Genomic DNA, 27,243 nt, shown 5'->3' on the forward strand with positions numbered 1-27,243 from the left:
TTGGTTAAGCAGCTGAATCTTGATTTCTGGCTCAGGTCATGATTCCAGACTTGTGGGATCAAGCCCCATGTTGGGGCTTGGAGCATGGAGCCTGCTTAAGATTCTCTCTCCCTCTGCCCCTCCCTTGCTTTCTTTCTCTCTCTCTATCTCTCTCTCAAATTAAAAAAAAAAAGAATTCAGTGGGAAAAGCAGACCTCTGTGATCACTGTGCAGTATGATGTTAATAGTAAGATGTGAGCACAGGGGAAGGAAGTCGGGTAGTGAGGGGAAGGGGGATCAAGTGCCAAGGGCTTTCTGGAAGAGGGAGCTCTTGAGAAGAGACTGAGGGATGAATAGGGAAATTGCTCATCACACAATTTCATGTTCAAAGCAGGACTGGCAGGATCTGGGGCCAGAGAGAGGTAGGCAGTGGGCCAATCATGGAGAACTCTGTGTATCCGAGACTGGACTTTTTAAAGATCCTGCCTTGTGTCCTGTTCTGTGTGATGATTGGTCAAGTATTTCCTCTCTGGGCCTCAGTTTCCTTATTAGTAATAATGGAGATGATAATGATTACCTGGCTTTACCTCTTGGAATAATACTGAGACTCAAATAAGAGAATAGTGAAAAATTATTGAACACTTACACAGATTAGCTCACTTAACCCTTACTACAACTTTATTAGGTAGATACTATTATTTTTTTTAAACCTAAACTTGAAATGGTTTATTATTTTTTAAAATATATTTTATTGTCAAATTGGCTAACATACGGTGTAAAGTGTGCTCTTGGTTTTTGGGGTAGATTCCCATGGTTCATTGCTTGCATACAACACTCAGTGCTCATCCCGACAAGTGCCCTCCTCAATCCCCATCACCCATTTTCCCCTCCCCCCACCCCCCCATCCAACCTCAGTTTGTTCTCTGTATTTAAGAGTCTCTTATGGTTTGCCCCTCTCCCTCTCTGTTTGTAACTATTTTTTTCCCCTTCCCTCCCCCCATGGTCTTTTGTTAAATTTACGTTTATCAAGTTCCACATATGAGTGAAAACATATGATGTCTGTCCTCTGGATAACTTATTTCACTCAGCAGAATACCTTCCAGTTCCATCCACATTGCTGCAGATGGCATGATTTCATTCTTTCTCATTGCCAAGTAGTATTCCACTGTGTATATAAGCCACATCTTCTTTATCCATTCTATTATTAAGGCCATTTCACAGATGAGAAAACACAGAGATTAAGTGATGTCTCAGATCATAAAGCTAATAAGTGGTGGAGTTAGGATTTGAACTGAAGTAGTCCATCTAAAGATAACTTCTCCGTGTGTGTGTATGTATGTGTTTATAGTGCTAACTCTGTGGCAAGCTCAAGAGCCAAGTTCTGTAGGCTGAAGGCAAAGGAATGCATAGCTGTGCACTTGCCATGTATAGTATTTGGCTTTTCCAAAATGCCTGTTACAGTGGGTCTGTGTGTCTGGGGAAAAAATATTGTGCTTGTTGGTGGACACCTGGCTGGTAAGCTTCTAAGAGTGGGAGGATCACTTTCCCTCAAGTGTCCTGCAAATAGTTAATTCTGGAGGGAATCGAACCATTTGCCTCTGACAGGTTCTTCTGTTCACACATCTGTTACTGAAAATGGGGACTCCACTATTTTCAAACCAGTGTTCCATTGGAAGGACCTTCGTTTCCTCCTTCATTCTGCCATTATCCACCATGGCTGGCTGAGGAAGCCGGCTGTTTTGCACAATCATCACTATCCTTTTGGATTGTGAAGAACACCTTTGATTGTCCCTGAGCTTCTCCCCATTTCTGTCCCCTGAAAGAGAAGGAGCAGGCTGCCATTCCTAGCACCTCAGTCAGTGTCATTGTTGTCCAGACACCATGTCTCTACAACCATCTCTCCTTTTGGGAGACCCATTAAAGGATGGGTCCCCTCTTTATACTACTTTCTTTATCTTTTATACTACTCTCCCTAGCCTCTAGAACTTCATCTCACCTTTTTTTCCCCATAGTGACAAGAGGCCTTGGCTCACACAGTTTCCTGTGGACGGTTTTCTGTCCCACCCTGTCTTTGATTGGCAAAGGTCATAAGTGACATATCAGTTACCAAGCCTATTCCCCTTTTCTCTGCACCACTCTGCCTCAACTCCTTGCAGTAGCTGACTAGGTTGACAGCTCCCTCTTTCCTAAAATTCTTTCCCTAGCTTTGTGACACCCTGCTGTTTTGTTTTTCCAACGTGACTGGTCTTTATCTTTTCACTTGACAAGTACAATGTCATCTGCTTTTTTCTCTCTGATTTTTCACTGCATTCTTTCCCTTGCTGAGTTCAGCAATCAGTTGAGTCTCTAAGTTGGTAACTGCCATGTTTATAGTTCCAACCATGGCCTCTCTCCTGAGCACTTGTTCCTCATCTCCATCAGAGTTCTAGACATGTCTACTGAATTTTCTACCATGCTATCAGTTTTTACCTTTAACCTGCCTGCCTTCCTAGGCATTCTTGGTTTGGTGCATGAATCCCCCAATTAACTCTGTTTAAGAACTTTGAGTCTTGTTAGATTCATGCATTTCCTGAGGAACATTGTTACTCCTTCCTTTCCAATGTTCTTCCCAAATGATACTTATATTTCACCTCCTCTGCTACTGCCAGCCTTCTTTGGCTCTTGTGAAGTTGACTGAGAAAGTCCTGGCCATTTGGCTTATGGTCACTCCTCTCCTTCATTCATGCTAAAGTAGCATGCTTTAAAAAGTAAACACACACACACACACACACACACACACATGCTTCCCATCACCCACTGCATAAAGGACAATCTCAGTCTGACATTTGAGACTTTCACTGATGTGATACTAGCCTCTGTTTTTAATTCTTATCTTCTATTATCTCCTTCCCTGAACCCTGTCTTCTATTCAAATCATATTCTCCTTTCCCTGTATCAGGCTCTGTGCTTTGTTCATGTAGCTTCCTGTGCCTGGAGTGATAGTTTTATTCCCCTCCTTGAGCTCTTCTTGGCCGGTCACTTACTCTCAAATCCTACCTGTCCTTAAAACTGCAGCTCTGGTGATTCTCACCAGAATCTTCCTGGTTCATCAGAGCAGGAAGTTTGCTCCCCTTTCTCTACCTGGGCCAATTTATACCTATTTTATGGCCAGCATTGCATACCAACTTGTATTATCTCTCTTTATGTACTCTTCTTATCTTCCGTATTGGTCTGAAAGTTCTTAAAGGGCAGGGACTAAGGGTCTTGTTATTTCCTTAATGCCACAGCACAGCAGGCTGACACAGTACAAATGTGCTGAATGAATATATTTTGAAGCACTGAATTATATTCACTGTGTTTTTTAAGAAATTATTTTTAATGTTTGTTTATTTTTGAGAGAGAGAAAGAGAGACAGTGAGTGGAGGAGGGGCAGAGAGAGAAAGAGAATCCAAAGCAGGCTTCATGCCGTCAGAGCAAAGCCTGACATGGGGCTCGAACCCATTAACTGTGAGATCATGACCTGAGCCGAAGTTGGATGCTCAACTGACTGAGCCACCCAGGTGCCCCGACTAAGGTTTGTTTGTTTGTTTTCTTTGTTTTAGAATTTTAATACATCAATTGGCTCTGAAAATTTAGTGGTCAGTGGGCAGGTATTAATTAGATTTTTGGGTATTTGTTCTGTTGTGTACAGGAAAGAATTCATAAAGCAAGGCTGAGACTGCTTATCCCTAGAAAGCCCTGCTTGCAAAGCTGGTCCTTTACTGGTGTCTGGGAACTTGGATTTCAGAAGGATTGGCAGCACTCTAAATTGAGAGCAGCTCACGGTACCTAAATAGTTTGCGCAAATAGCACTGTGTATGCTGAGCACCTGCTTTCCATCCAGGAGTCTGGAATTTGGTTCCATGCTAGGCAGGGAGTGTCTACCCGACCAGTCTCTAATAAAAATCCTGGGCATCGAATCTCTAATGAACTTCCCTGGTTGGTAACATTTCACACATGTTGTCAGAACTTGTGTGTCTTGGGTAACTCTTCGGGAGAGGACTCTTTGAAACTTATGCTTGGTTTTTCTCAGACTTCATTCCACCTACCTTTTTTCTTTGCTGGTTATGCCTTGTATCCTTTCAGAGTAATAAATCATAGCTGTGAGTATGACCACAGCCTTATGAGTCCTCCTAGTAAAATATCAAAACCTAGGGCTGGTCTTGGGGATCCCCCAACTCTATGAAATGCCACAAATGCAGAGCCAATCCTTTTTTTTTTTTTTTTTTTTAAACCAAGACTTCAGAGACATGAAAGACTCAGAGAGATTATTGGTTTTTACACAGGAGGAGGAGCCCAATTCTTAAGACTATATGTGCAGGGCCTTGTGAATGTATATGGTGCTCTGCAGAATAAAGCTGAAGTCTTCTTGATTGCCAACTATAAAATTTGGGTGAGAAAGAGCTATTGGGGAAGATTTGGTTGGATTTTTTTTATAGCATCTCATGTACTGTCAAGAGTTCTAAAAATACCAGTTATCAGGGCTAGGCTCTTAGAAAAATTAAGGACAATATTTGCCTGGGATCCATTGTCATTATTCTTCCATATCAAGAGTTGAGTTCCTTGGGCCATTTTTCCTGCCTGAAAATAAAAAGTGGACAGAGCATCCATCATGCTGAGTTTCCATTGTGTCAGACATCAGCTAGGTGTGTGGTATGAATCATTTCCTTTAATCCTCACAAAGACCCTCAAAGGCAGGAATTTTAGGCCATATAATATAGATAAGGAAATGAAACAGAGAAGTTAATATTTTCCCAGAGTCACAGAGCTGAGAAGTGGTAACCCTGGAGTTCAAGCCCAGGTCTTACTCCCAAAGCAGTGCTTTTTGTTTTGTTTACCTCTGTCCTGCCTGAACACATATCAGCTCTTTCACAAGTGACTAAATCTTATCTGGACCTCCGTAAATGTTAAGTTTTGAGAAGTGTTAGTTAGCTTCCCGACTGGAAGTTTTAGAGAAGATTTCTTTGGTGAGGGTAGCTTTCGTGTGCATGCTCTGTATATCAGTGCACCTTTCCCAGTCCTGGTGGGTCTCCATGCATGGCAGTTAGTGGCTTTTCTGATTCTTTTCACGTGCCTTCCCCGGGAAAGAGGGGATGGTCTGCTCTGTTGTTTTGCCAATTTCAAAGCAAGTTTGCCTGACATTTCCCTTCTTAACAGATTTTGGGCCAAAACTTATCTGAGAACAGTTTGCTTTATTAAATCTGAAATAAGTGGAGGGTTGTTTTTCTTCTTCTTCTTCTTCTTCTTCTTCTTCTTCTTCTTCTTCTTCTTCTTCTTCTTCTTCTTTTTTTAATAAAACTATAGGGAGGAAAATAGAAATGGACAGTTGGGGTACTCTCTTGTATTCTTGTTAATTTCATCCTGGGAAATGCTTTCATATAACATTTCTTTCAGATGACCAGCACACTTCAGTAAGGAAACAAGGACTTGGGTTCCAGAGACTGCCATGGAAAGTGCTGACCATGAGCAAATAAATTCAGCACCTGGTACAATGCTCTGCATACACTAGGTACATGGTTGGTTAACATTTGCTGGATGAAAGCAATTGGACATAAGTATCTTAACTCTTTTGTTGCCCAAAGAACACAGTAACTTGGACCCTAATTCCCATTAGTGTGTTCTGGATGAGGAAGAGAATATTCAATTACTTTTAGATCAGGTGCTGAACCTGGGGCCAAGCCATCCATCATCTTTCAGAGAATGAAATGCAAATTGTTTCTTCTTGGATGGGTAAAATTTTATTTGGATTATGGAGAATAGATTGAGTGGTGGTGATAGTAATAACAACTAATACATAGGGTTTACTGTGCTAGACTAAGTGCTTTACCCATGGAAAATCATCTAATCCTCACATCACATTTTTAAGTAGATGTTTTACCAATGAAGAAGCTGAAATACAGAAAGGCTAAGTCATTTGCCCAAGATCACATAGTAAGTGGTAATTCTGGAACTTAAATGTGGGTAAGAAACAGGCCACTTAACCTGTCCTTAGGGGTAATATAAGGAAATAGGAACCCAGGCATTTCCTGCATTTTTTAAATTTTGGTAAAATACACATAAAATTTATCATTGTAACCTTTCGTAAGTGTACAGTGGCATCACATTCACAGGGTTGTGCAACCATCACCGTCATCCATTTCCAGACACCAGCTGTCCCCAGGTCACCAGCTAGACCCCAAGACCTGACCTTTACTGCCCACCTGTTTGTACTCACTAACCTTTGTCTTACATCCTCCCCCACCCCCTTGCTCCCAACCCCAAGCTCTTCTTTCCAGCTTACCTTTATCTTAGGCGAATGATCCTGGACACCACCCCTCAGGTGATGGCGACTGTCCTGACAAGACCTCTGCCCAGACCACACAGACCTTTTGAGTTTAACCCCTGACTCCTGAGACGTGACCCCTAGAATGGCAGGCAATTACCTATACCTCATTATAATACTAAAATCTCTGCCCACAAAGGAGCCTCAGTCTCATTTATATAACATACAATATGTGTATAGACAGGTTTTCCTTAAGGCACATGTACCATCATTTGCCTGCCTCTACATACAATGACAAGGCTTCCCTATCTAAATATTCATCCTAACCCATTCTTTCTCTCTTACTCTCTCTCTCTCTCTCTCTCTCTCTGAGTCACAGTTAGCTGCAAACCAAGTTTTTTTCTTTGTGTTAATACCTGACCTGGTGTGGTTTCTGTGACTTACCAAGGAGTGAACCCACCTTTGTTCAGTTACATTTTCACTGAAACTCTATATCCAGTAAATAATAATTTCCTATTCTCTCCTATCCCTAGCCCCTGGCAACCACTATTCTGCTTTCTAGCTCTATGATTTGACTAAGTATGTAATGTAAGTGGAATCATAAAGTATTTCTCTTCTTGTGACTGACTTTTTTCACTTAGCATAATATCCTTAAGTTCATCTATGTTGTAACATAGACCAGCATTTTCTTCCTTTTTAAGGTTCAGCAATATTCAGTTGTATGGATATACCACATTCTGCTTATTCATTCATCCATCAGTGGACACTTGGGTAGCTTTCATGTGTTAGCTATCGTGAATAATGTTATGAATGTGGGTACAAATATATCTTTGACACCCTCCTTTCAGTTCTTTTGGATATATACTTAGAAATGGGACTACTGGATCATGGGGTAATTCAGTTTTTAATTTTCTGAGGAATGGCTGTACTGTGCTTCTCAGCACCTCTACCCTTTTAGTTTCCCACCAGTGGTAAACAAGGATTTCAGTTTCTCTACATCCTTATCAACCAATACTTTGTTATTTCTTGGTGTTTTGGTTTTTTTTTTGATAGTAGCCAGTTAAATGGATGTGAGATGGTGTCTTGTAGTTTTAATTTAAACTTTCTCAAGTGATTAGTGATGTTGTGTATCTTTTCATGTGCTTATTGGCCATTTGTATGTCTTCTTTGGAGAAATGTCTTTTCAAGTCCTTTGCCCACTTTGAACTGGAGTTTGTTGTTTTTGAATTTTAGGAGTTATCTACATATCCTGGATATTGATTCCTTCTCAGATATATGATTTTCAATATTTTCTCCCATTCTGTGGGTTGCCTTTTTACTCTGTTGATAGTGTCTTTTGATGTACAAAATTTTTATTTTTATGAAGTCCAGTCTGTCTATTTTTTTCTTTTGTTGCCTGTTCTTTTGTGTCATGGCCAAGAGATCATTGCTAAATCCAATGTTATGAAGCTTTTTTCTCTGAATTTTCTTCTAAGAGTTTTTAGTTTTAGATCTTACATTTAGACCTTTGATTCATTTTGAGTTAATTTTTTATATGGTGTTAGGTAAGGGCCCAACTTTATTCTTTTGCATGTGGATATGTTGTTTTCCTAGGGCCAATTTTTGAAAAGACTGTCCTTTCCCCATGGAATGATCTTGGCACTCTTGTCAAAAATCATTAGAGGGAAACTAGGGCTTTTTAAAGGCATTTTATTTCTTGGTATCTCTTGGTTTTATTTACTGAAAGGAAAGTACAGGTGAAGGGCTCCATTTTCCATGAGTTCCTGGAGCAGTTTCTGGAAATTCTGCTTTTCTTTTACTTCTATGTAAATCTTAAAAAATTGTTTACATTTTTATCAGAAAGAAATGAGAATTCATGTTTGAGTCTTGTACCCCCCTGCCATAATATAATGATTTTTTCTTTCCTCTAATATCAGGCAAATAGTAGAAATCAAGTCCATGTAATCAGAAAAGACTTCTTAAACTCAAGGTCCCTCAATAGGGAACCAGTTCAAGGAGATACATGATGCCTAGTTGGGAATTTGGATTCTTGTGAGTTTTGGGCTATGACAGTCTATTCTGTGACCTTGAGAAAGTAGGAGGTTTTACTGCTTGTTCTATTGCCCTTTAGAGTTTAAATCTGTACTTTTGAGTCATTGGACCATGGGGATTGAGGAATTGTGAGCCCTTTTCTCTAATGAATTATATAGCATCGTCAATTAAAGATGGCAGAGCATTAAGTTCTCATTTTGACATGCTTCCAGTTGTGCTGGACTTGTTTTTTAGACGACATAGTTATTTTTAATTAAATATTTTGCAGGGTTTATATTTGCATTGAGGGAGCATACTGACTAAAACAATGTGAAAATACAATTGTTGGCTTCCAGCGACAGATTCTCCAGCCTTTTTTTGGTACTAGGATTTTTCATTTGTGCAGAACTAAGTAATGTGACAGCTGTGAGGCCTTAACCATGGAAATGCCTATTTATTTGCCTGTTGGAACAATTTCCATGACAGAAAGTGTTGAGAACATTCCCTTTTTAAGGACAAGTTTATAAAACACTAGTTAGGGATAAATCAGTTTACATTTCAGGGATGTTACCAAAATTTGAGGTGGCTGAAACTTTTTTCCATGTCTGTCTATTGGAGATTTTTAATTCAGTCTCAAAAGAAAATGGCTCATCTCTAAAACATAGACATTGATTAATAACAATTCTCACATTACCTCCTTCCTTATAAGTATTTATATTTTATAATGAAGAGGAGAGGTAATAAAACTCTGAAACTAAGAATCTGAGTGGTGGTGGGGGTGCAGTTTAGCAACAAACAATTTGCTTTTATGATAACTTTTCTTGTGAAATCATTTTGACTCTTTGGTTTATTGTTTCTAAAAAATATTTAAAGAGGAAAAAAATTCCTCTGGAGACTTTAAGGTACTTAAAGTGACACATTTCAAAGTAGCCCCATTTAAAGATGGTCTGCACTAAATGGACTAGAAAGTTAAGCAGCAGGTTAAGAGAAATGAACAGCCCTGACTTGGAATAGAATACAGAAAGGCAAAGGTCAGCTGGCTGTCAGCTGCCTGCACCACTCTGTGAGACAGTTGATTCTGAACTATTCCAGAAGAGTGGGTTTGAGGGCTATATTGGTAGTGCCCAGGGTCACCCCTAATTTGAAAACCACTCCCCACTAAAGGCTGGGTTGGTATCATGGTTTCCCTGGTAAGTTATATCTTTTTCAGTGATTCGAAGAGTTCAATCTACAGAACAATAGGCTTTCCCTGAAGCAGACTATATCCCTCATCTGACCTTGTTCATATGGCTTCCTTTTTGTCTTACTGGGTATACACCTAAATATATCACATAATAGTAATCTGTCCTATAGACGGTTCACTGTTACATACTGTGTGAACAGTCGATCTTAGCTAGACTGTCAGCATGCCAATGTTATTAATCCCCTTCTTTTGCAGCTTTTGTATTCCTATAACAGGTGGTAGAACTCCCAGGGTATGAGGTTGAGAGTTATGGGTCTTTTTCAGTTGCAAGAAGTTGAGAAAGCAAACAGCTATTAGCTGCATGTATTCTCTTCCTTATGAGCTTTAAGTTCTGGCACATGACCCAACATGAGTTAGGTTCAGTATCTTGCTAGCCCCACTTCATTCAGAACTTTGATTTAGGCCAGAGGAGAGGAAATGAAGTGGGCACTCATGAGAGTATTCAAGTATGTATTTGAAGACCTATTGTAGGCGTGGTGGAAAACAGTTGTTTTCTGTGTCCACAGTGGACAGTGCAAAAGGAACAGATGGCAGATTGGATGGTAAAAACATAGATAAAGGGCTGGTCAACCTTTAGAATAGGAAAGATGTGTCAAGGTCATTTATCCTAGTCTTTATTCTACAGATGAGGAAACTGAGGCAGAGGAGCACAGCCAGGTATTGAATCAGTCCTCAGGCTTGCAGTGGGTGTTTCCTGTAACCCTTTACTCCCAATCCTCAGTCATTGCAAGGGTTGGGACTAGGTGCTTATTAAGTGCCATATGCAGCAAAGCTGGATAGCTCTACCAACAGAACTCCCTCAAACCCACTCTTCTGGAATAGTTCAGAATCAGCTAGCTCACAGAGCAGTGGAGGCAGTTGACAGCCTTTCTGGAGTTTTTTGTTTGTTTGTTTTTGTCTTAATCAAAAGTGTGTGTTTCTGACTTCTTGAAGAGGGGCGAGTGAAGTCCAGAAAGGAGTGGAATATTTTTCTGGAAATCACTGTGAGCCAGAATATTTACTGAAAGTTCTTTGCCTTGGAAGATACACATTTGTTCCCATGTCCCATTTCTTCTTCCACACTATACCTCATCTCTTTATCCTAGTGATTTTTGGGTCCCTTGGTTTTCTCGTCCATGGTGGAATTGTGTTGGGGCAGGAGCTACCAACACCATATGGCACACCCCAGTTCGCCTAACTAGCAGACTAGCGAGGATCTTCAAGCTGTTCTTTCTCTCTAACATGTGGGACCCAGGGATCAGAGGAAGTTGCTGGGAGGCTGTCCTGGCAATGCAAGTGAATTTAGAAAGAAAGAGAAAACACACTATTAGACAGATAATAGTCACTTAATGAAGAATTGTTGGACGAATGAATTACTGTGCTTCTCCCCCTTCTTCCCTTGTAATTATAGAGCTGAAAGAAACTAAAGACACATTCAGTTCAACCTCTTCATTTTATGTGGTCAAGCAAGTGAAGACTACAAATGTTAAATGATTTGTCCAAAGTCCTGTTAGGGGCTGTGCTGGGGATAGGCATATGTCATTCTGTGTCTTCATATTTCATTGGGTTGAACCGAGTGAAATTGCCATTTCCATGGTTCAAAATATTTGCTTATGGATAGTTTGTGAGGTGCAACCTAAATATGTTTGAAGGAGCAATCCTGTATACTTTCTTAGTTCAATAATAGCAATAATAACCTTGGCCTTCTCTCTAAAACAAGCAAGCATATAATAGGTAGCTTATTGTGGTGATCAAGAATAGTGGTTCTGAATCAGATGATTCTGGTTTGATATCCTTGGTCTTTGTAAGCTCAAGTTTCCTCATCTGCAAAATAGGAAAAATGTCAGGTATATCATTTTTTATTCTAAAGGTTAAATGAGATGATTCTTTGAAGGGCTTAGTATCGTGTCTGGTAGATAATAATTATGTAGGAAGGGTATTATTCATTGTATACATAAATAAAATAATAAAACTTATAAAGCTTTAAAACCTTATAATCCCTCTGAATGGTGCAGTCATCTTTTCTGAAATCTGTGGGATATGTCATACTTCATTGTTTAAGATGGACATACTTATATATATATATTTTTATATTCTTTGTATATTATGTTTCTGTTAGTTACAGAGAATATGCTTGGAATGATGTTCTATTTTTAAGATTTTTGTGTTGATAAAATGTGCTATTGTCTCACACAAATCATTATGGTATAAGTAAAGCAAACATGGGTGAGTATGCAGAATTAGATATGAGTTCCATAAAGGAAAATCACCTTTTCTGTCACAGTCATGCATGATTCTACTCAGCTTCTACCAGAGACCAGGTGTGTATAGTCAAGGCTCAAAATGCTGTTGACTGACAAACTGAGTTAGTAAATTCTTTTAAAACCTGGACCCTGGAACCATATCCAGTGTTTGTCCGTCTCTGCCTCATGTATCAGCAAATATCTCTACTGCCTGGTCATGGAGACACCCATGTGTGAAGTATTTCTCAGAGAACTCCTCATGACCCAGTGACACATCCATAGCAAATATGTTTTCAGACAGCTGCATACTTAGGGGAAGAGTTATCACCCTCAGTGTAAGAATGGACTAAGGCACTCCCAGCCCTGAGAAGGAAGCATTAGACTTACCCTAAAAACAAATACTTCTGTAGCAGAGAAGATAAACATAGGTCCTCCCATAGGGTCCTGCTTCCCTTCAGGACGACCAGCCTACCATTCTTGGGGTCGGTAGACATTGTGGGTGTCTTTCCCTACTGCCTATGCTGCCTTTGGGCAGGACCACTGCAAGGAACTATGGGGGAGGGGAGCCAGCCCAAAACAAGCCTTCTGTCGTGATTTACCAGAAAAGGTACTGGGAATACACTATCCTAACAGCTACCCATATATAACCCTGATCATCTTCCGCTCAAACTGGCTTCTTCCCATTTACTCCATCCTCTATCTCCATTTACTTTGTCCATATTACTTTTGCCATTGTAAATGGAAGCAAAGTCTGATCTTTAGAGGAAAGGTGCTACATGAAGGAAACACTGCTTATTTGTTTAAAAAGGCATAAATTTACTAAGAATTGGCTACCATTTTGAACTATGAAATTAACACCAGTGTCTGGAAGTATCTGTGGAAGGATATAAACATTTCTTGAGCTTCTACATAGGTGGCATTGAGCTGGGGTATTTATGTACACCATGTCTCATTTACAAAGCTGCATGCAAAAATATGTATTATTCTTCATTTTGCTAATGGGAAAACTGAGGTTCAGAGAAATTAACTACCACAAGATCATACAGCAAATGATCAGTGCAGCTGTCTGACTGAATCTCTGTATGTGCTTGCTGCTACTGTAGGCTCAGCTGCAGATGACCTTTAATTTTGCAGTAGGCCTGTAAGGCAGTGGGCACAGCTGTTGCTGACCTCTGAAGTTCAGAAAATTGGAGCAAAAGCATTGTGAATTTCTGGTTTATCCAGCCCTACTGTGGGCGGTAGAAAATGCATACATTCTTTTATTCACTTATTTATTTACTTTTTAAATTTTTCTTAACGTTTATTTATTTTTGAGAGACAGAGATAGACAGAGCATGAGGAGGGGAGGGAGACATAGAATCCGAAGCAGGCTCCAGGCTCCCAGCCGTCAGCACAGAGCCCGACACAGGGCTTGAACTCACAAACTGCGAGATCAGGCCCGAGCTGAAGTTGGACACCCAACCGACTGAGCCACCCAGGTGCCCTGATTCACTTATTTGTTTATTTTTTTTTTATTTTTTATTTTTTTAATGTTTCTTTTTTTTTTTTTAATTTTTTTTCAACGTTTATTTATTTTTGGGACAGAGAGAGACAGAGCATGAACGGGGGAGGGACAGAGAGAGAGGGAGACACAGAATCGGAAACAGGCTCCAGGCTCTGAGCCATCAGCCCAGAGCCTGACGCGGGGCTCGAACTCACAGACCGTGAGATCGTGACCTGGCTGAAGTTGGATGCTTAACCGACTGCGCCACCCAGGCGCCCCACTTATTTGTTTATTAAGACCACTTTTATTCAGGGGTGCTTGGGCGGCTGAGTAGGTTAAGCATCCAACTTTTGATCTCAGCTCAGGTCTTGATCTCAGGGTTGTGAGTTCAAGCTCTGTGTTGGGCTCCATGCTGAGCATGGAGCCTACTTTAAAATAAATAAGTAAATTAATTAATTAATTGAAAACACTTTATTCAGTCTATACTCTAGGCTCAGCATTGTGCTAGGCACTGAGAGAGTATTAAAAAAGTTTAAGAAATGGGCTCTATCTCAGGTGCTTTTACCCTAGGTGAAGAGAGAAGAGTCCTAAAATAGTTGTCCTTAATGTAAGAACAGGAATTTGATTGTATGATTAAATCAATTGGTGCATTGTGAGTTCATTTTCTTTTTTAAGTTTATTTATTTTGAGAGAGAGGGAGGGAGGGAGCATGAGTTGGGGAGGGGCAAAGAGAGAGGGACAGAGAGAATCCTAAGCAGGTTCCATACTGTTAGTGCAGAGACCGATGTGGGTCTTGAACTCAAACTGTGAGATCATTACCTGAGCTGAAATCAAGACTTGATGTTTAACTGACTGAGCCACCCAGGTGCCCTGGTACATTGTGAGTTTAGAAGTGGGAGAGATCTATGTAGGTGGTTAGGAAAGGTTTAATGTGTTAACTACACACACACACACACACACACACACACACACACACACACACACAGTCTCAAATTAGTGGTGCTGATGGTGGCAGAGGAGAGATTGATTCAAGGTAATTTTTAAAAATTAAACTTTTTAGGGGCGCCTTGGTGGCTTGGTCGGTTAAGCGTCCGACTTCGGCTCAGGTCATGATCTCATGGTCCGTGAGTTTGAGCCCCGCGTGGGGCTCTGTGCTAACTGCTCAGAACCTGCAGCCTGTTTCAGATTCTGTGTCTCCCTCTCTTTCTGCCCCTCCTCTGTTCATGCTCTGTCTCTCTCTGTCTCAAAAATAAATAAACGTTAAAAAAGAAAAAAAATTAAAAAACAAACTTTTTAGTTTGAGATAATCATAGAATCTCATGCTATTATAAGCGATAATATAGAGAGGTCTGTGTACCCTTAACCCAGTTGCCCTCAATGGTAGTAACATCATGTATAACTATAGTACAGTAATCACCACTACGATATTGACGTCAATATCATGTGTGTTCGTGTGCCCGCGTATGTAATTAAATTCTATGCAATTTTATCACAGGTAGCCAACACTATCACCAAGAGACTTCTCAGTTCCATCCCCATAGGGATTGCTCCCATTCTTCTTTTATAACCATATAACCTCCCCTATCCTCATCCCTAACCCCTGGCCACCACTAATCTGTTCGCCATTTCTAATATTTTTAACAATATTTTTTATATTTTTAATTTATTTTGAGAGAGAGAGCATGCAAGAAGGGCAGAGAGAGGAAAAGAGAGACAGAATCCCAAGCAGGCTTCACAGTGCCAATGTGGAGTCCAATGCAGGGCTTGAACTCGCAAATCGTGAGATGGTGACCTAAGCTGAAAACAAGAGTTGGGTGCTTTACCAACTGAGCTGTCCAGGTGCTTCTGTTCTCCATTTCTATAATTTTGCCATTTCAAGAATAGATGGAACAATACAGTGTATAATCTTTGGGGATTGGCTTAATTTCCTTGAGATTCACCCAAGTTGTTGTATGTAGCTGTAATTTGTTCCTTTTAACCACTTAGTGGTATCCCATAATATGGATATACCACAGTTTAACTATTCACCTGTTTAAGGGCATCAGGGTTATTTCTGGTTTCTGGCTATTACAAACCAAGCTGATATGAACAGGATTTTTTTCTTGCTATTTATGTAGTTTAGTTGGGTACAATGGTAGGCCTTATTTGGGGCTATTTTATTTCTTCATTTAGCACTTATTCAACAGCTATTTTTTGAGCTAGGCATTGTACTACTTATTTTCTTCTAAGAAATAGATAAATGAAAATTACCTTTGGCTTTTGGACTTCAGTGGCCTACAGCTCTTAGTATATGACCTCTTTGGAGAAAAACTAGAAGTCTGGACCTCATTTAAGCCTCTGATAGACCTCACAAATTAAAATTTAAACATCGTACTCTCTTTAATTCTCCTGAACCAATTCAGACTTTTTGTAACTTTTCATAATGATTAAAAATCTCATTTAAAATCTTAAAAATCATTCTTTTGTATTGTTTTGGAAACAGAAGAATAAAAGAAGTTTTTGCAAAAATAGTTTAAAGATCTGCTTTTCCTTTTATAAAAAGACAAGGGAGTCACCTGGGTGGTTCAGTCAGTTAAGCGTCCAACACTATTTTAAACCATTTTTTAAAAGTTTATTTATTTATTTTGTGTGTGTGTATGTGTGTGTGTGTGTGTGAGAGAGAGAGAGAGAGAGAGAGAGCGTGTGCGCACAGGGGAGGAGCAGAAAGAGAGAATCCCAAGCAGGCTCCATGCTGACAGTGCAGAGCCCTACTCTGGGCTTGAACTCACAAATTGTGAGATCATGATCTGAACCAAAATCAAGAGTCAGATGCTAAACAGACACCCCCAGCCAAGCACCCCCAGCTTCCAACTCTTGATTTGGGCTCAGGTCATGCCCAGGGTCATGGGATCAAGTCCTGTGTCACGCTCTGTGCTGAGCATGGAGCCTGCTGGAGATTCTCTCTCTCCCTCTGTCCCTCTCCCCTGCTCACACACATTTTTACTCCTAGGAAGATATTCAACATTTGCCAGATAATGCCTGGGGAAGAAATGAAATCCCACTTTTCCTTCTGTTTTCCATCCTCAAAGAAGGTTTTTATTTCTAGTTGCTCTCAAATAGGCTGTGTTGTTTGCTTGAGCTCATACTGAAACTCTATTCTGTCGACTCTTACATTTAGTAAATGTATTTTGTTTTCTTTCATTTTGTTTAGAATTACAAGAAACCTCTATCCTCAGGTGAAACTGAGTCCCACAGAGTAGACCTGCTTGATGTTTTGTCTTCCAGCTTTCAGGGGCACTTGTGCTTTCCACTGTGTCAGGGGACTAGACAGTGACTTCAGTGTGGCGTGGGTGTGGGATTTCTCTTGGCCTAAATGGCCCTTTTTTCACCTCCCGCTTCTTCCCAATGTACCTTGACTTCTGACTGATTGGTTCAAATAAGTAGTAACAAGCAAATAAGAAGGTACTACGTTAAATACATGCAAATGTTGCATGTTGCAGCTGGCAGGAGGCTGTGGTGGGAATAACTTGTCATTCCCAGGGCTGATGGAAACTAGTTTATAAATCTAGGGATGGAAACATTGTCTTCCTTACCAGCTCTGTGGGATTGTAAAAAGAAATTAAAACTAAGAGTTAAGATGATGTTTGTTTTTTTTTTTTTTTTTTTTGGTATAATTCTTTTCTTTTTAAATGAATGTTGAAGTCTGATAATTTTGTAGGCTTCTGATATGCATAAATTTAATAAAATTAACATGCAATAGAGTTAAGTCCCATGATGATATCATTTGTTTCACTTGTAGATAACAATGGCATTTGAAAGCCATTATTTTGGAAGAATAATGTAATTATGGGCCCAGAATTAGAAGTGAAAATCATCGCAGGCTGATTTGTTTTTCTTCCACTTTTTTCCCTCTTCTCTTGTATGTAAGATGAAAAAAGAATTAGCAAGGCAGAGAATATCATATTTTTAGAGAAGATTCTTTCTTCACATTTCTTCATAAGTTGATTTACTTATTCCTTTTTTCAATACTTTCGTGAGGTTCACCACACTCTTTTTCCTCTTAGTGGCTTTGGCCTTCCTAATGGAAGAATAAGGCATAAGGAATCTCAAGTTCAGTGGTTAAGCAGCTCATAAAAGCCTAAGCTCTATTTTCAGACCATTGTGTTGCACCATCTATGCCATTAAACTTTTACAAAAGCTTAAACTCAATTTATCTGAGTCCACCAAATGCTTTTCTTGGGGAAATGTTTCTTTTCTCCTCTGGCTGGGTCAGAGTTCTCCCTGGGCTTAAGAAAGATGAATTTCAGTTACTCTGTGAGGGTTGGTTGTAGGACATTGTCTCAGGCCATACTAAGAAGTTTGCCCAGGGACACATGTCTCTTTTGGCTGAATAGCACCCATCAGGAGGCTGGAAGCTCCTGGGGCCTCATCAACTTGGGCTGTTTGTTCTGAAGAAATCTGTGGGCTGAATCTGCCAGATATTAGAAAATGGGCCAAGCCAGAGAGTCCGGGAGGGTTAGAGAAAAAGAAGTAGGAAGAGCCAGAGACTTAAAAAGCTAACATTGAGGCCATGTGGAGAATGACTCTGTGCTTTGTGACACCACTGTCCAAGAGAGGCAGGGTGGTGTGGAAGTCCAGAGTGTGGACCCTCGAGTTGGATGTCTTTGTAGAGTTCTGCACTGCCACTTATTAATTACTTCATTTCTCCTAAGCCTATTTCCTTAGCTATAAAATGCTTGTCATGTTGTTTTGAGAAATCACTGAGTTAATGATATAAAGCACTTAGAACAGTGCTTAGCATATATAATAAGTGCTATGTAAACCTTTGATATTGCTGTGATTAATAATAAATAATTACTCCAAGTTTGCTGTTTACTGTCAGGAATGAGGGATACTTAATTTGGTTGTAAAATATCACATGATTTAGAGGAGCGTGAGCACTACTGAAGGAGGGACTATGTTAACTTGGTCCAGCAAGGTTGGGATGGAATTATCCAGGCTTTGAGGTGAAATGAAAGTAGCACTCATGAATTACAGGGCCATTCCCTGTAGCCAAATGGACATGGTCCACTGTAACCAAATTTTGCTGTGGCCTGAATTTTTCTCTTTCACCAATATGAATATAAGTGTTTTATTGCTGGCAGGGGTCCTTAAGGAGAACAAAGCTCTTGAAGGTCAAGTGATTTGCCCAACATCACATAGCTAGGGAGAAACTGAACTGGGAGTAAAATTGACCTTGCCTGAGTCCCAGGATGTTTTTTTTCCCCAACACAGGTTTTCCATGATCACAGCCCCTCTCTGCAGTGTGATGCGCTGCCTGGTGAATCTCTCTCACATGGCATGTTTTAGGTGGTTTTTACTAGTCAACCTTTGTTGATTAAAAATTCATGAGTCTTTATCTTCTTCTGAAATCAAAGTTATGGATAAAGTGTTTTACCTAAATATTTTCAGTTTTCTATTATAGCTTGACTATTTAAGATTTACCTCTGCTAGGGCAAAAAAAAAAAAAAAAAAAAAGGAAAGAATAATGAGATTGCACAAATATTACCTGACCCATCTGTTTTTAATTTTTGAAATGAAAACTTCAAATTCTGTTATCTCAGTTTGTAATTGATATCTTTAGTATACACATATACACAAATATGACATAGTATTTAAGACAGACAGGGTAAAGTTACTCCACTTCTCTGAGCCCAGTTCATCTTCTGTACAGTAAGGAGTGATAGTTGCACCTTCCTTACAGTGTGGGACTGAGGATTTGGTGTGATGGTTCTGGAAGCCTTCCAGCATGGTGAATCTGAATAGAAACAACAGCAATAGCAGTGACTTTGCATCTAATCCTGCTACCTCCTTCCAATAAACAGCTATATCTGAACAAAAACCAGCCTTATTAGGACATCTTTGAGGGGGGAGGGTGCCTGATTTTGCCCATTACTTGGGCACCAGAATTCTGGTTTTGTAGTCAGTTAGCAACCACCCTGCTTAGCTTTCTCTATGTAACAGTAGAGTGAAAAGTTCTCAGGATTTCATAAATTGGTTGCAAATGACTGAGAACTAATAATTTACATATATTACATATATCCCTGCATGTATATGTGTATACATCTATCTTCTGTACTTTAGACAGATAGAGTGCATGAGTGTCTATCTTGTTCTGCTTCACTTAGTCATTGTTAGGCACTTGCTTAAGGACAAGTCTTCAAATCTCCATCAGTGGATGTCTATGGAAGGCTTTGTTGCCTTCTGATGAGCCCCTCAAGATGCCAGAAAAGCTGGAAATATGCTGGAAAAGGTTCTGCTCTCTAACTTGGTAGCTCATTTTGGCCATTGTATTTATTCTGCAAATAGTACTGGGTTCTGATGTGATGGATGAGAAGGTTTAAATTCCCTATGGTGGAAAAAGTCACCTACAGCTTTGATTCTAGCTTCCAAAACCACTTCCTGGGTACTGTCATCAGATAGTCCCTGCTTTCACCTCATCCCTAATGCTTGTCAGTTACTTGGGGCTGGGGGTGAGACAAGATTGATAAATCTCATTATACCCTGTACCCTGTGAATTTCATCTCAGAACCCTTGATGAAATTGGTATTGTTTGAAATGTAACCTGATTAGGAAAAAAAAAAATGGAACCAGAATTCTGGAGGCTGACTGAAGTCTCACTAGCAAGACCTGGAATTCTGCTAGAAGTAAACCTTAGGACTCCTGTCACCTGAATTCCCCACCTGCAGGTCTGTAGTTTAACTTGAATCTCATCCTTCATTGTGCCAAAGGCCTCCTCCTCTCTCTCAAGCACCTTCAGCCTGATTCCAAAGTCTCCCCAGTTCTGCTTTTTTGGCTTACATCTCCTTCTGCATGATGTACAGAGCCTGGGCCTGCTTTATTAAGCGCTTCTGTAATTTTGAGACTCTATCATCACCTTGAAATCTTTCCCAGACATTTTCTTTCTTCCCTTCCCACATAGGAACGGGTCCAGGTTGATCATTAATTACATTCTTGAGCCTTGGGAGCAATGAATGCAGGGAAGGCAGGCTTGCTGTACAACCATGTGATTAGTCACACCCACAGAGAGGAATACTTGACTGAGAAGGCCAGTTAGCTCAGGTAGCTACAGTAAGGATCAAGAGTGCCAAGGTCAGGAATTTTCACCCCAGCTCAGTGGGTACAGATCACATATCCCTAACATCATGTGACCCTCTCCCTGATACCCACTGTGAGTGCCAAAGGAAAAGGCTCAGAGCCACACATTTCTGCTGCTGGGGAAAATACTCAGAGCACACACATGCTGATTACTGATGACGGCTAAAGAATGACCACTTCTTAAATGAAAGACAGTGTGCTTCTGTGTGTGTTTAAGTATAGACATCCTTAGGTTTTTCTGCACTCCACCCTCTAAAGTAGTACTGTGCTGTCTTCTGCATTGAATTCAGTGTGTGTAGGGTGTGAATTGTCTAAATCTTACTTCATGTTCAAAGGTCATCTCAAGTCTCACTTCTTCCCAGTCCTTGTTCTGATCTCTTCACCTCCCCACTTCTCACATAATTGATGCTGAAGTATGCCCCCTTTGTCTGTAGTCATTTTCCCCTTTTGCAAATGTATTCTCTTCCAAGGTCTGTCACTTAGCAGCTATGTGACATTGGACAAACCACTTGACCTTGCTGAACCTCAGTTTTCACATCAATAAAAGGAGGATTATGATGATGCTTACTCCCACCTGCCCTCCCTCACTGCCAAGGTTGTTGTGAAGAGTGTGTATGCCAGAGTATAGTGTAAACTCCCAATATGGTACAAATGGGAGCTGTTGTTATTGCTGTGAGCCAAAATCTTCTTGACAGCACGAACCAGGTCTTAACTACCTAACAGTTGTGTTGGTGGTACCTAGCCTAGTCCCAAGCAGGGGACACTTTCAGTGAGAAAGGAAGGAAAGAGGGAGGGACAGGAAGAAGCGATGGAGGACTTCTGTCAGTTTTCGTATCTTATTTTCCTAATTAACATCCTCTCCCTCAGTATAGCTCTATCTTATTTTTAAATGTTTAGTTTCTTTAAAAAAAATTTTTGTTAATGTTTGTTTATTTTTGAGAGAGATAGAGCATGAGCAGGGGAGGAGCAGAGAGAGAGGGAGACACAGAATCAGAAGCAGGCTGCAGGTTCCAAGCTATCAGCACAGAGCCTGATGTGGGGCTTGAACTCATGAACTGCAAGATCATGACCTGAGCCAAAGTCAGACCCTTAGCCAACTGAGCCACCCAGGTGGCCCGAAAATGTTTAGTTTTTAAAAGGCATTTGCACTGGGCAGCAGAATCACTTTTTTTCCTCCAGTCAGTTTCCTCTGCATCTCCTTCTCCTTCAGCTAGCTTGGTAGTGGTGTTGAAATTCCTTCTGGCTGTTTGCTTTTATGCCCATGAGGAAAAAAATTATACAATTGGAAGATATCTGAGTGATCAGAGAGCACATGCCTCATTTTACAGGTGAGGGCCCTCAGAGAGGTGAGAGACACCAAAGGGTTTCAGTCATTTGTGGCAGAACAGGGACCAGAATCCTTGTCTTTGGCTGCTCCTCCAGGCAGGGCACAGGCTGACCTCAGCTAACAAAGTGTATCATCTTTTGTCTTTGGCTAATACTGTAAAGCTCTTTCCCTGATCAGTGCAAAAATTTGCGTTGTTCATGAGGCTTTAGGAAAATAGATTTGCTGGTGCTGCCACATCACACTCCCTGCCTGCTCTCTATATGTGCTGCTAAATTGGGATCACATAAAGCATAAAAAGTCCCTTTGTAACTGGTTGCTTTACACAACAAGGTTAACAGCATTGTGTACTGCAAAGCTCAGTGCTTTGTGTGTACCGGGGTTTGAGGGAAACCTCAGCTCTTCTTTGCATCCTTGGGCTCCTTCTCAGGGCCCTTGCCCTTCCTTTCTTCACCTTTACCAGAGCTCTTCCTGTGTGTTGGACATAACTCAAACTTGGCAGACTTGGGTTCAAATCCCTGTGTGGCTTACAGGCAATATGGGTACAGGCAGATCCCTTAACCTCCATGAAATTCACTTTCCTCGTCTGGAAAACACAGGTAAAGTCGCCTACTTTGCTGGTTTCCTTATGCTGTACATATCATGTGTATAAAGATGGAAGGAGGTATTGAAGGAAGATAAAATGTCTATTTCTTCTACTCTTCCATCAAGCCCAACTCCTACCTCTTAATGGTATTAACTTAGTTTTTAAATCTTCTGTAATACAGGCACATATGCATGCCTTTTAATGTTATTAGTAGTTAATAAGACATTTTACTTTTCTATACAAGATCACATTCTTTCTTGCTGCTTTTCATCTGATTTTCCAGGGTTTGGCTGAGAATTTTCGGAAAGATTAGTATATAATATATCCCTTTTGGAAATTTTCCTTCCTCTTGGTAAAAAAAAAAAAAAAAAAAAAAAAAAAACCACCAAAACCAAAACCCACCAAGTTGCACATCATTTCTAAATTTGAATCTCCTTTAAAAAAATGTGGTTCAGCTGGTTAAAAGAGAGGTTTCTCAGGGAAAATGTAATGTATATTTTTAAGCTCTGCAAAGATTATGTTACAATTCCAAACAGCTGTATATATTTTTTCCTAATAAGGCAAAGGTTTGGTAATAGTTTATTTTCTTGCTTTTTGAATAGAGAAAACAATACTTTTAAAAACCCAGTTTCTGAAAATAAGATACAGAGAGGAGGAGGCAAACCATAAGAAACTCTTAAATATAGAGAACAAACTTAGGGTTTGGAGGGGTGTTGGGTGGGGGGATGGGCTAAATGGGTGATGGGCATTAAGGAGGGCATTTGTTGGGATGAGCACTGGGTGTTCTATGTAAGTGATGAAATACTAAATTCTACTCCTGAAATCATTATTAAATTATATGTTAACTATCTTGGATTTAAATAAAATAAAAATAGAATGTGATACAGTAAAAAGAAAAAAAACACAATTTCTGGTCTTTTGGAATAACACTGTAAAACCATGTGGTACTTTGGTGGAATTTGGTACAGAATCCACAAACATCGAATGGCTGGCACAGGGTTGGATAGTGGGAATATGGAGGAGATGGACATAGAATGTCTATTTTCCAGAGGCACTTAGTCTTATAAGGGAGCTAGATAAATAAACAGACAATTGCTATATCATGCAGAGTTCAGCAAGACCACAGAGGCCAAGATACTAACCCAGCTTCTGAGGAAGGAGCTAGACTCACTTTCCCCGAGAAGCTGACACTGGACTCTGACTTGAAAGATGAGTAGGAGTTTATGAAGCTGGGAAAGAGCATTATTGTCTGAAGACATGGAAGCATCAGAGGTAAATTTAAGGAACATCAAGGCATGGGGTAGGGGAAAATGGAGAGGAAGTAGGGGGCAGATCTGTAGGGGCCCATGTAACACTGAAGGGGCCCAGGTCTTATGCTAGGAGAAGACCTTAGAGGTCAGTCTACCATTTGATTTCACAAAATAGGAAACTGATGCCAAGGAAGGGGGAGTGTCTTACTCATGGCTACAGAGGTAGTTAGTGGCTGATAGTGTTCATCTTTAAACAGACTCAGTGGTGCCTGGGGAGTAGGGCAGAGGGAGCCTTCGCAATGAAATTTCAACGTTGACCTTGTGAAGCAGATTCTCATAGGAACGTTTGGCCAAGGATTTATCATGGGGACTGCATGGTTTGGGCTAATGACCCCAGCATGCCTTTTTGCATATTATGTCCTTTAAAGGAAAGGCCATCACTAGCTAGAAATGCTCTTTGGCTATTTTTAGGCTGTGTGGTAGGGGGAATTAGTGGAATTCCTAAGGTCAGCTCCAGCTGTTTTTCTCCAAAAGACCAGCTGAATTTTTCATGAGATTTGCTCATTAGAGCTTTTACCCTTTTGTGAGGCATTGTACTGGGTCTGAGTCAGGCTGTCCTGGAAAATAAATAAAGGGACTAGAGTTGGGGAAAACTAAACTGAGATTAGGATAGTTGCTGTCGTTTTTAATGTTAAGTGCTGTCTTAGATGAGGTTGGTCATCTCACACACATTGTCAATCACAGCTAAGGTCCTTTGGGATTACAGCAAGTACCTTGAAGGATTGTTGGATTTTGAAGATTTAGGGATGTCATATATGTAAAGAGTCTGGCATGATGCCTGGGCAGAGGTGGTGCTAATTACATGATAGTTACACTAAATAGCACCTTTCATTCAGTAATATCACCTCCAAACACTTCATAGATGTCAAGACAGATGTTCCTTAAGATTCCTGTGAGGGGAGCTTGCCTGTGGTTATTTGACATCTACAGTTAAAATGCTACTGTCTGGGCAGGTGAAGTGTCTATATGAAAGCATTCTTCATTTTTTCTAGAATGTACTATGCATCTTTCCTCTTATCTAGTCTCCTGGGTATCTGGTAGAGTTCATGCTGTGTTACACAGTGAATGGATAAATATGATCGTATAGCATTTTGCAGTTGATAAAATGTCTTTCCATATATGGTATCATTGGCCCCCTGTAGTGATTCAGTGAGGGAGATGGGCAGTGGTTATTCTCAATTTTAGAGACAGGAAACTCAGACTCAGGTAAGTGCTATGTTCATGGTCACCGAGCTATTAAGCAGGTAACTAGATTTCAAATCAGATATTAAATGACTTTAAATCTCATGTTCTTTCCCCTTCATGATGCTGCCAACTAGGCTGAGAAATAAAGGGCCAAGTTTCCCCTCCACAAAAGTGGTTTAAGGAATACCTTTAAAGGAACGTGATTCTGTTACATACCTAACTGAGGAATGAAGGAGAATCTCCAGCTTGAGATACCTAAATATGATGGAGTAAAAGTGAACACTGTCCCACTAGCTCTGGAACAACAGTTGTTTTCTGAGCTAGAATTCAAGGACATTAGAATAACAATATATAACTTATGCTAGTGAAAACAATGCTCATTGAGTATTGTTAGTTGGGGGTGAATAGTGGTTTAGAGGCATTAACTAAAGAGAGTGGGTCTTGCAAAGTTGCCAAAGTTGCTGTCTTAAAAGGCTAACACTGATGACCAGAAAGAGAACCAGTGTACTGGTTTCCTTTAAAATGGAGAAAAAATGAGGCCATCCTTAGTATCTATGGAACAGGAAGACTGCAGAGATGCTCCTAACACTTTGTTGACTTACTCAGTATTTAAGTTTTTTCACTGCTACATGCAAGATACTATGTGGCTACGAAAATGAAGTGGACATACCTCCTTCCATTAAAGAGTCTAGAAGTAGGGGGACACCTGGGTGGCTCAGTCGGTTGAATGCCCAACTTCAGCTCAGGTCATGATCTTGCAGTTTGTGAGTTCGAGCCCGACGTTGGGCTCTGTGCTGACAGCTTGGAGCCTGGAGACTGCTTCAGATTCTGTGTCTCCCTCTATCTCTGCTCCTCCCCTTCTGACCTTTCCTTCTGACCCCTGTTCATGCTCTGTCTGTCTCTCTCTCTCAAAAATAAAAACATTAAAACATTTTAAAAAGAATCTAGAAGTAGGAGTCTGACATGTGTATAAATTACTATAATGTTGATGTAATTATTGCATACTTATTGTTCTGGGCACCTAAATATGAATTTTAATCTTCCCAATGACCCAGTGAGATAGATATGATGTCCATTTTACAGATGAGAAACCTGAGGTTCAGAGAAATTAAGTACCTTGCACAAGAGGGTCACATTGTACCTAGGTCTATCTGACTCTAGAGCCTATGCTCTTTCCAACTTCAGAGAGAGATGTACACGTAAGTGCCATGAGGGCTCAGTGAAAGAAGTACCTTATCACCAGCTTGTGGAAGGGGTATTTGTGAGGTGGAAGGGAGCTGCAGAAGCAGCTTCATGGAGGAGGTGTCTGTCATTGAGGGTGGGACTTGGATGAGGGGTAAGGTTTGCATGTGTGCAGATAGAAGGGAATGACATTCTGGGTGGAGAGAACAGCAGAAACAGAGGTCTGATGATGATGGTGTCATGGTGCTATTGAGAAGTGCTTTGGCTGGAATTCATGAGGTAGGAAAAGCTCCATGTGAAATTAGGTTGATAGGGAGCTGGGAATGAGAAGGAATGTTGACTTACTCTGCCATCAGGGAAGAGCTGAGGAAAGTTTTTAAATCGAGGTATGGCATGCTTAGAGTGGGGCTCTGGACTATGAATCTAGCTAGATTGTGTACGATAGACGGAAGTGAGGGAGAACCAGGAAGGAGAGGAGCCATGTTCAAGAGACCATGACAGCCTTCTCAGTGAGTGGTAGAGAAGGAGAGAAAGGGTTGATCCAGAGGGAGATTGCGTAGGTTCAGTCACCTGTACCTGGCAGTTGGTTGGCTGGAGGGCCTGGGGAGGAAAGTGTCGCCAGAGTGTTGTTTATGATGATGAACACAGTCAACAGAGTCTCAGGCAACAAACTGGGGATTCAGAGATGAATAAGGACACCATCTGTCCTCACACTATGTGTCAGTTCTCTGTTACTGCTGTAACAAATCACCACAAATTTAGTGGATTGAAACAACACAAATTTATTGTATTATAGTCAATAAGACAGACTGGAGGTCAGAAGTCTGAAATGGGTCTTCCAGGGCAAAAATCAAGGAGTTGGCAGAGTGGAGTTCCTGCTGGAGGCTCTAGGGGAGACTCTGTTTCCTTGCCTTTTCTGGCTCTCAGAGGCTGCTTTTTTGTTTCTTGGCTCATGGCCCCTTCCTCCACTCTCAAAGTATATCACTCCAACCTGTCTTCATTCTCACAGCTGCTCTCTTTCCTTCTGACCATCCTGCTTCCTCCTCACAAGGACCTTGTAATTTCTCTGGGCCTACTTAGATAATTCAGGATAATCTCCCTACCATAAGATCCTTCACTTAAACCATCCATGAAGTCTCTTTTCCATGTACCATATTCATAAGTTCCAGGAAGTAGGATGTGAACATCTTTGGAGGACCATGATTTTGCCAACCACAGAGAGTTAATAAATACATTCATGGAAGATAACTTGTCACAGTTTTTCTGCCCCACTCTTGTGACTTTTCTAGGCTTTTTCACTATGCTGCTGTCTTGATTTTTCCT

The 27,243-nt window shown here is 40.6% G+C and overlaps 1 protein-coding gene across 4 annotated transcripts in view; it reads left to right on the top strand.

Moving 5' to 3' along the window:
* The window catches only part of SYTL2 (synaptotagmin like 2), a 115,365-nt gene that overhangs the window by 11,692 nt on the left and 76,430 nt on the right, over positions 1–27,243 (top strand). The gene's annotated exons all lie outside the window — the stretch shown is intronic.

This window comes from Panthera leo, chromosome D1 (assembly GCF_018350215.1).
Source record: "Panthera leo isolate Ple1 chromosome D1, P.leo_Ple1_pat1.1, whole genome shotgun sequence".
In the NCBI taxonomy this organism is placed as follows: domain Eukaryota; kingdom Metazoa; phylum Chordata; class Mammalia; order Carnivora; family Felidae; genus Panthera; species Panthera leo.